The sequence below is a fragment of the Marmota flaviventris genome, chromosome 4 (assembly GCF_047511675.1).
Source record: "Marmota flaviventris isolate mMarFla1 chromosome 4, mMarFla1.hap1, whole genome shotgun sequence".
NCBI classification, from domain to species: domain Eukaryota; kingdom Metazoa; phylum Chordata; class Mammalia; order Rodentia; family Sciuridae; genus Marmota; species Marmota flaviventris.
The window spans coordinates 54,217,541-54,226,766 of NC_092501.1; the positions used below are offsets into that span (position 1 = coordinate 54,217,541).

At 39.8% G+C, this 9,226-nt stretch overlaps 1 pseudogene; it reads right to left on the reverse strand.

Annotated features, from left to right (window-relative positions):
* Window positions 1-2,702: 2,702 nt before the first annotated feature.
* Window positions 2,703-3,356, reverse strand: LOC114089494 (protein MIS12 homolog; annotated as a pseudogene).
* Between the last annotated feature and the right edge of the window lie 5,870 nt (window positions 3,357-9,226).

A 9,226-nucleotide genomic window follows, 5' to 3' on the forward strand; every position in this document is an offset into this window, starting at 1 on the left:
ATTTGAGAACATTATTACATCATATCTGGGTAACCACTAGAAGACAGTTAAACAGGTTCCTTCCTTGGAGAGGTTGAGAGGAGTAGGGAAGGATACCACTAGGGACTGTTACTTTTCATTTTAAACTCATTGAAACTATTTTATTTTATCAAGGGTATTTCTTAAATTGATGATATTATTTAGAATAAAATAACTCCCCCTCCTTTTTTTTTTTTTTGGTACTGAGGACCAAATCCAGGGGTGCTTTACCACTGCAGCACATCCCTTATCTTTTTTTTTTCCCCGGTACCAGGGATTGCACTCAGGGGCACTCAACTTGCACTGAGCCCCATCCCCAGCCCTACTTTGTATTTTATTTAGAGACAGGGTCTCACTGAGTTGCTTAGGGCCTTGCTTTTGTTGAGGCTGGCTTTGAACTCAAGATCCTTCCGCTTCAGCCTCCCAAGCTGCTGGGATGACAGGTGTGGGCCACTGCTCCCAGCTCCATTTGGGATTTCCCCAGGGACCAGAGGCTCTGTCTGCTACTGGAGAAAAGATTGCATGTTAGCCAGAGGTCATCAGAATGCAGCCCTCTTGAGATGTGGAAGTTGGGGGATTCCGGAGTATCTGTTCTACTCCAAAGGTTCTGAGAAATGGTCCTGACTATATCTTGCGAGTAACTAGCTGATCCCACACCATGGGCAGCTGTTTGGGTATTTCCATTCAAATCCCCGAAGAATTGCTGCTTGCTTATTCTGTGTTCCTAAGCAAATGACCTCTTTCCCTTTCCCTGCCTCCCCTGAGTGTTCCCCAGGAGTTATTAGAGAGTGCCTACTTTCACCCAGGAGACCTCCCCAGGGGTGCTCAGAGCTGTGGTTACCAAACTCAGCGCCAGGTGGGAGCCCTGCAGAATGCTCCTCTCAGTAAGAAGAGAAGGGAGCACCAGAAAAGGGAGAACTGAAGCTCCCAGGAAAGTTCATTTTGTCCCTCTGTCTCCAGGCTGGGGTCTCCTTGAGAACCAAAGGCACAGAATAACTTTCTGGTTCAGGATGCCTATTCCTATAAAAGTGCCCCCAATACACTTAGCCTCTAGCTTCTTAACTCCAAGAGCAGGGATTCTAGCATTGAGAGGTATATGAGAATCACATGGGTCAGGCTTGGTGGTGCATGGCTGTTATCTCAGAGGCTGGGAGGCTGAAGCAGGAGGATCAAATTCAAAGCCAACCTCCGTAATTTAGTGAGGCCCTAAGCAACTCAGTGAGACCCTGTCTCTAAATAAAACACACAAAAGGGCTGGGGATGTGGCTCAGTGGTTGAGTGTCCCTGAGTTCAATCCCAAGTACTCTCCCCTAACAAAAAAAAAAAAATCGTGTAGGGTTCTGTTAAAATGCAGATTCTAAGATCCCCATCCCCAGAGTTTTTTATTAGGTCTGGGTGAGAGACGGGAAATCTGCATCTAAGGATGTATATCTAAATAATTCTGATACATTCAGTCCTGGGACTTGACTCTAGGAAATAATATCTTATTGCTTGTGCTAATAAAACCTATTGCTAAAAATATGGTCTTAAACATGATTATTCCCATTATTCAGTCATCATTAGTTGTCTTTAAGTAATTACATAAACGAATCCCTGCTGCCAAGCCTGAAAGAGAATTGCTCATGTCGAAGCAGTTTCAATAGCAATAAGTACTTGAGTTTGGGGCTCATATGTAAAGCTGTTTGCTTTCTCTGTCTGTGGCAGTTTACACCATCTCTGTTGAACAGGAGTCATCCAGGCCTCTCAAGTTACCTTATTATGAGGTGCTCTGGAGGGTGACTGCTTGATTCTCTAATCACCTTGCCCTGGCATAGATCAGGATCACAAAGAGCTCATAATCCAGGTACAACTTTAAAAAATATTTTGGGGTGTAGCTTTGCTTCTTTAATCATGCCCCCAAATGAGCCATTACTAAGAATCCCTTTCCAAGGCTAGGGATGTGGCTCAAGTGGTAGCGCTCTTGCCTAGCGTGCATGAGGCACTAGGTTTGATTCTCAGAACCACATAAACGTGAAATGAAGATACTGTGTCCACCTAAAACTAAAGAAATAAATATTTTTTTTAAAAAAGAATTCTTTTCCACTAAGTAGAAGTCTCTAATGAACAGATGCTTCACAAACTTGTTCAAGGTAGTACAAAGATACTTCAGAAGAGTGAACCAAAAAAAATGGGAAACAGATGGGGAACTTAAGAAAGTGAACAAAGAAAACCCATTTCTTTAAAGGCTCTTTGTGGGTTTTTTAATTTTTGGGGGGGTGAGTACCGGAGATTGAACTCAGGGGCATTCAAACACTGAGCCTCATCCCCAGCCCTATTTTGTAGTTTTATTTAGAGACAGGGTCTCACTGAGTTGCTTAGTGCTTCTTCATTGCTGAGGCTGACTTTGAACTCACTATCCTCCTGCCTCAGCCTCCCGAGTTGCTGGGATTTCAGGCGCGTGCCACAGTGCCTGTTTGACTTTTCTTTTTTGGAACTGGCAATAGAAACCAGGGGTTCTCATATTTGAGATAAGCACTTTGCCACTGAGGTATACCCCAGCCCGATTCTTTATGTTTTTAATTTTTTATTAATATTTTTAGCTGTAGATGGATACAATACCTTTATTTCATTTATTATTTATTTTTATGTGGTGCTGAGGATCAAACAAGGGCCTCTACCACTGAGCAACAGCCCCAGCCCGAGCTCTTTGCTTTTAACTATTGAGAAATTAAGATATTTTCAGTCTTTTGCTTTCCTTTTCCACTTTGTCTCTAATGTTCTGGAGTTTCCTAGAGTTCTGGACCGGGGACTTCAAACTTTCCCTAAAATTACTAGTCCTATGATCTCTCTCAACATTTTCAAGCTCAACATTTTCAACTAAGTCCAGGTCTAATTTGAGTTTGGCTTGAACAATTTTTCGCTCTTCTAATTCTGTGAGAAGGGACTGCTTAGTACTTAATTTTGTCTTATACTTCTCCTGTAACTTTTCAATTTCTTTCTGGAGAAGCTGGGTTTCTTCTTCATTATAATGATGCACCTACTGACATTTATCTTTAGGAAGCAAGATATTTGGGGGAATACACACAATCAAACTGCAAAAACAACTGTTCCATTTTACCAAAAAGGTTATGAAAATGTCCTTTGATGAAGCAAAGAAACTTCTTTGTGCATTTACAAATCTGGCTGGACTGGGCTCATCTCACAGCCTGGGATTCCCTCCAGTTTCTTCAGAATAACCTGTTCAAGAGCCTGCATCACTTCAAACAGGCAGTCTTGAAATGCAACGTAGATCCTAAACATGCAAGTTTATGGTGTGAAGCCAAAGAACTAGGCCCCATAGTCACTGGATCCACTGACATCTTAGTTACTTTTGCTGTCCTCAATTATGAAAACTTGTAGTGACGATGGTGGCGATAAAGTCGACCACATACAGGCTTCCCGCCACCTCCTTTAGGGGACCACAAGCTGCCAAGTAGGGGCAACACTGCTGGTTCCTCAATATTCCAGCTTGAATGACTTAACTTTTTTACAACTTGGTACACTCTAGCTCATCCTCAATGAATGAAAACTAAACTATTTTTTTTTTCCCCCGAAAATCTTGGGAATCTTTTATGTATAAGTAGAATGTAATTAGATTTTATGGCTTCTGCATACAGAAAGAAAGAAAGAAAGGGAAGAAAAAAAACAGATGAAGGATTAATTATTAAGCAGAGTCAAAACTCCTAAATGCAAAAGGACAATGTGTTCTTAATATAGTGCCACCTACAGAGCGGACAAGATTATTTGTTTTTTATCGTTGAATTTTTTCACATGATTGTACCATTTTCTTAGTATCCAAGCCTTTGGGTGAACGTTGAGAGTGTAAAATTCAAGCTGGGGCTGGGGCTCAGTGGTAGGGTGCTCGACTAGCATGCGTGGGGTGCTGGGTTCGATCCTCAGCACCACATAAATGAAAAATAAAGATATTGTGCCCACCTAAAACTAAAAAGTAAGCATTAAAAAAAGAGTGTAAAATTCATCTATATAAGTCAGATTACATCCGATTACAGAGGGTGATGTATCTTCTGATAACAAAACCTGACTTAGGGTGGTAACAGGAAAGACAAAGTGATTAAGATAACCAGTGGAGAAAAAATGAGGGTGATAATTCAGAAGGAAGTGGGGAAAGAGCTCTGTGCTGATAGAACTGGTGTGTGGCTCTGCTGATCCCGTCACATTCAGCAGTTCGCTGTCACCCAGCATGTCCTCAGGTTTATGAACTGTATTTTGAACCCCCCATTCACACAGAATATATGTATGGCCTTTTTGTCATTTCCTATAGATTCAAAAAATGAATAGTGGGTCATGACCTTGCTGAGAACGAGACGACGGGCTTCAAATGTCGGGTTGGATTCTACGGGTTCCGCGAGGGAGAGTTTATGAAAGCTGTAAATTTTCTGGGATTTCTCCTTGACACATGGTTCCTGGTTGTTTTCCTGAATTTTTTCCCCCACCCTAAGTATTTTACTTCGAAAACTAATAATAGGGGGTTGGGGGTGCAGCTCAGTGGTAGACCACATGAAGCCCAAGGACCTGGATTCCATTCCTACCACTGAAAACAAAACAAAACAAATGAACAACAACAACAAAAAAACCCATCCAATCATCATGATCAAAAGTAATAATAAAAACAACAGGTGGCACACACCTGTAATCCCAGGGACTTGGGAGGCCAAGGTAGGAGGATTATAAATTTGAGGCCAGTCTTAACAACTTTGAGAGACCCAAGTAAAAAGGGCTGGGGCTGTAGCTTAGTTGGGTTCAATCCTAGTTAAACACACACACACACACACACACACACACAAAATCAATTAAAAAAGAAAGAAAAGAAATTGATATAATGGGTTCCAATTAATTTTTCTCAAAGAGATTATTACATTTCCCTGGCTTTCAAAATGACCAAAAGGCCCATTTGTTTACTGGTATTACAATATGAACGTATCCATATATATAGCCAATGCCACATACTGCTAGAACCAGCAATTTAATTTTATAACACTCTGTTAGAAAGTATCATTATGGCCATACCATATTTTTCTGACTTTATAACTCATGATTTGTAACTGATAATGATAATCAAAAAACAGATATTCATTGAAGGTGACTATGGCATAAGTTAGAAACATTGCAACAGCCACTTATGGGCAAACTTTTAAATATATATATATCTCTACATTGGTATTATAATTAGTTTGGACAATTTTTTTTTAATATTCCCTTATTATTGCTTCTCTTTGGCTTAATGGCTTGTCAGCAAGTTTACCTGAGATGTAGCTATCCCTTCTCACAGTCTATTTAGGACATTCTTTCTTTCTTTCTTTCTTTTTTTTTTTGGCACTGGGGATTGAACCCAGGGGTGCTTTATCACTGAGCCATATCCCCAGTTTTTATTGTTTTTTAATTTGATACAGGGTCTTGCTAAGTTGCTTAGGGCTTCACTAAGTTGCTGAGGCAGGCCTTGAATTTATGACCCTCCTGCCTCAGCTTTCCTGGTCACTGGGATTACAAGTGGATTACCACATGGTGTGTGCCACCATGCCTGGCAAAAAATGCATGTCCTTATGAAACCCTTCCTGTCACATGATTCAGGGAGAAACTGACAGAATGGGCTCAGATGGGATCTGAATAGAGATGAGCAAGATAGAGATAACCCAGAAATCCTGCTGAGTTTTAGGAGATTTCAACTACTTTCCTCAAGGAATTCTAAAAGAAAAGTCTCTCCTCCACTCAGTGTGCCCCATCCCCAAACAACAGCAAAGAACTGAGAGTGGCATTTTGTTTATTTAAAAATTTTCTTGCAGCGCTAAGGATTGAACCAAGGCAGGGCCTCATGAATGCTAGGCATGCACTCTACCACTGAGCTACACGTTCATTTTTGGTGCCAGGGATTGAACTCAGTGGCGCTTAACCACTGAGTCACATCCCAGCCTTTTTTATTTATTTATTTTGAGACAGGGTTTCACTAAGTTGCTTAGGGCCTTGCTAAATTGTTGAGGCTGGCCTCAAATTTGCGATCTTCCTGCCTTAGTTGCTAGGATTACAGGTCTGGGCCTCCACACCTAGCCATAATCTGTTCTTAATAACTAGGATATTCCAAATATGCCATGTGGAAGATCTTCAGATTTATATATAAATTTCAGCATTTTCCCCAGGCAATTGCAGGACTGACAGGTAATATGCAGTTTTCTGGTAATAGGCATTCAATATATATTATTGAGTAAGTGAATGAAGGAGTGGATGTAGTAAACAAATGAAGAATGTCTTTAGCTATTAATTGTCTAAATTTAGCAGGATATTGCAAAAAAGTTTGTGGCAAAGAAGCATTTCATTAGCTCAGTATTTGTCTTGATAATCGGTTTATGGGGTGATGGAAAGAGGAACAAAAGGTTATTTGAAGTAAATTTGTGGCTCTGATAGTCAGTAACTCTGGCCCAAACTCTACCATGTTGCCAGCACTTAGAAGTAAGTATTCTGAGCACAAGTATTTCATGTAAGATTTTGCAAACTTCACACAAAATCATGCCAATCATTTAAGTGAGAGAGGGTCCCTAATTACATTTCAGCAACTTCACAGTAACAAACAACAACATTGAAACACACAGTTTTCGGCAGAGTTCAGGCAGATAAAGCAGTTTTTGTTAAAGAATCCAGCACTGCCAAGAAATCCAATATATTCTATGGCAAAATAATGATTAAAAATGTAATATTGCCATGACTTCAGACTCAATCAAAGCCAATGTGTACTAAGAAATGGGAAGATTCAGCCTCTGTTGTCACATTAGTTCCCTAAGCCAACTTTCAACATCATCCGCTCTGCCATTCCTGACATGAAATAGTCTACTTAACAGTTCTCAAAGTGTTTCAGGGAACCTTGGGGCAACCATGGGGAGAAAGGAGTCTCATGGAATTATTTTATTATTTTCATGATAAAAAGATATTACCTTTTTCACTCTCATTCTCTTACAAAGGTACTATGGAATTTTCCAAAGGCTACATGACATGTTAAATCACAAGTTATGAGAGTCATGCTGTTAAGCCAAAATACAAAATATACCACTCACCACTGTTTCTTGTTTTGTTTTGTTTTGGAAAATAATGATTTTCATTAAAGGTCATGTTTAAATGTAGTGGGCTTATTATCATTTTATCATTAATTGTTAAAATTCAATTTAAATTTCAAATAGGGTACATATAGAAATATATAACCCACATAAACAAAAGCTCTTTGGTGTCTTTCTATCACGTTAAGTGCAAAGGAGCCTTAGGACCAAAACGTTTGAGAAGTACTCATCTTGAGAAGCAGCAAAATCTCAGAAGGCGGCTCTTTCGGGAGCCATGATCAGGCAAGCAGTGTTTAGGGAACAGGCTATGTGAACAGAGGGCAGGACTAGAGAGCAGACAGTGAGATTTTCTACTGATAAAGACAAAGTCTTCTTTCAAAAAATATTTAGGTTTTAGTTGTAGTTAGACACAATACCTTTATTTATTTATTTTTATGTGGTGATGTGGCTCTACCGCTGAGCCACAACCCCAGCCTCAAGATAAAGTCTTAAAAATATGAAAAGTCATTACAGACAGCAAATGACAAATAGCAGAGTACGTGATGGCTACTGGAATAACGACTGGTTTTAAGATCACTGCCTGTTATATTTGAATGTTATCTTTTGAAATCAAGTTGAATAAGAGCATCAGCAAGAAAAATTAAGATTTAAGACTGTCTTAGTGATCATATTCTCAAAGCTTAGCACACAGAAAGAGTTCAATAAGGAGTTGTTATATAAAGGAATAAATACATAAATGAAGTTGAATAAGGTTAGTAGGAAAGTAGCTATATCAAGAAAGGTTCATAACAAGAGGCGTTGTTCTAGAATAAGTTCTGAAGACAGTTGAGGAGATGAAGGTAGCTGAGGTGCAGTGCCCATCACTGTCTTCAAGAAACCTCCCTCCTGTTTTTGCTTCTTCTTGATCCTCCTTGATTTCCTTTTAAGGTCTGATGAAAGGATGTTATTAAATAACAATTGTTTCATCTCAAGCTTAACACCCTAAACAAACATGACCTAAATAGAACTCTTGATTCTAATTCAGGTTCCCCATAGAAACATGCTTTGCCTGCAGACTTCAACTTAATATGATTCCTGATTATTTTCCTCTCATGCCCTGCATTTAACCCTTTAGCATATTGTGTTTCCACTTCCAAGATTCCACACTGATTTAATCCCCTTCTATCCCTACTTTCTCACCCTAGTGCAAACCACTTTTGACTCTTGGTTGGATTAATCTTTCTTATTTATTTATTTTGGTACTGAGGATTGCACCAAAGGTGCTTAACCACTGAGCCACATCCCCATCCCTTTTAATCTTGAGATACAGTCTCACTGAGCTGCTTAGGCCCTCACTAAGTTGCTGAGGCTGGCCTTGAATCTGCAATAGTCCTTCCTCAGCTTCCTGAGCTACTGTGATTACAAGTGTGCGCCACTGCACCCAGCTGAATTAATCTTAATAAAACCTAGTTTGTCTTCCTGATTCTCTGGTTTGCCCCTTAAAAGCCAGAATAGTTTAGTTTTCTTTAAAATTCCAAGCAGGTCTGGATTAAATTCCCAACACCACAAAAAACTAAACTAAAAATAAATGAAAAGGAGTGAGGGTTAGGGTTAGGGTTGAGTCCCAGGGTTCAAACCCAGCACCCCCCCCCCAAAAAAAAAGACTTGAAATTTTAAGTTGGGTGTGGTAGTGTGCACCTATAATCTCAGCTTTTGGGAAAACCATTTTAGTGCAGGAGTTTTAAAACAGCTTGTGATCACAAGTTCAAGGTGAGCCTCAGCAATTTAATGAGGCCTTCAACAACTTAGCAACCCTGTCTCAAAATAAAGAAATAAAAAGTCCTGGAGCTATAGTCCGGTAGTAAAGTACCCCTGGATTCAATTCCCTCGTACTACAAATAAAATTATAAATAAATAAATAAAAACACCAAATTCTTTCCAAACCTTGTTCTAGCCTTGCACGCCCTGGAATGCTCTGCCCAAAATTATAAGGCTGCTTATTCACCCCATTAGTTCTCAACTCAGTGTCATATTCTGCCTACTCAAAGGCCTTTCTAGATCACCATAGCTAAAACAGCACCCTTCCCCAAAATGTCTACCATATCACTTGGTTTTCCTTGCTTAATAGCTCTTACCTGAAGTTATTCTGC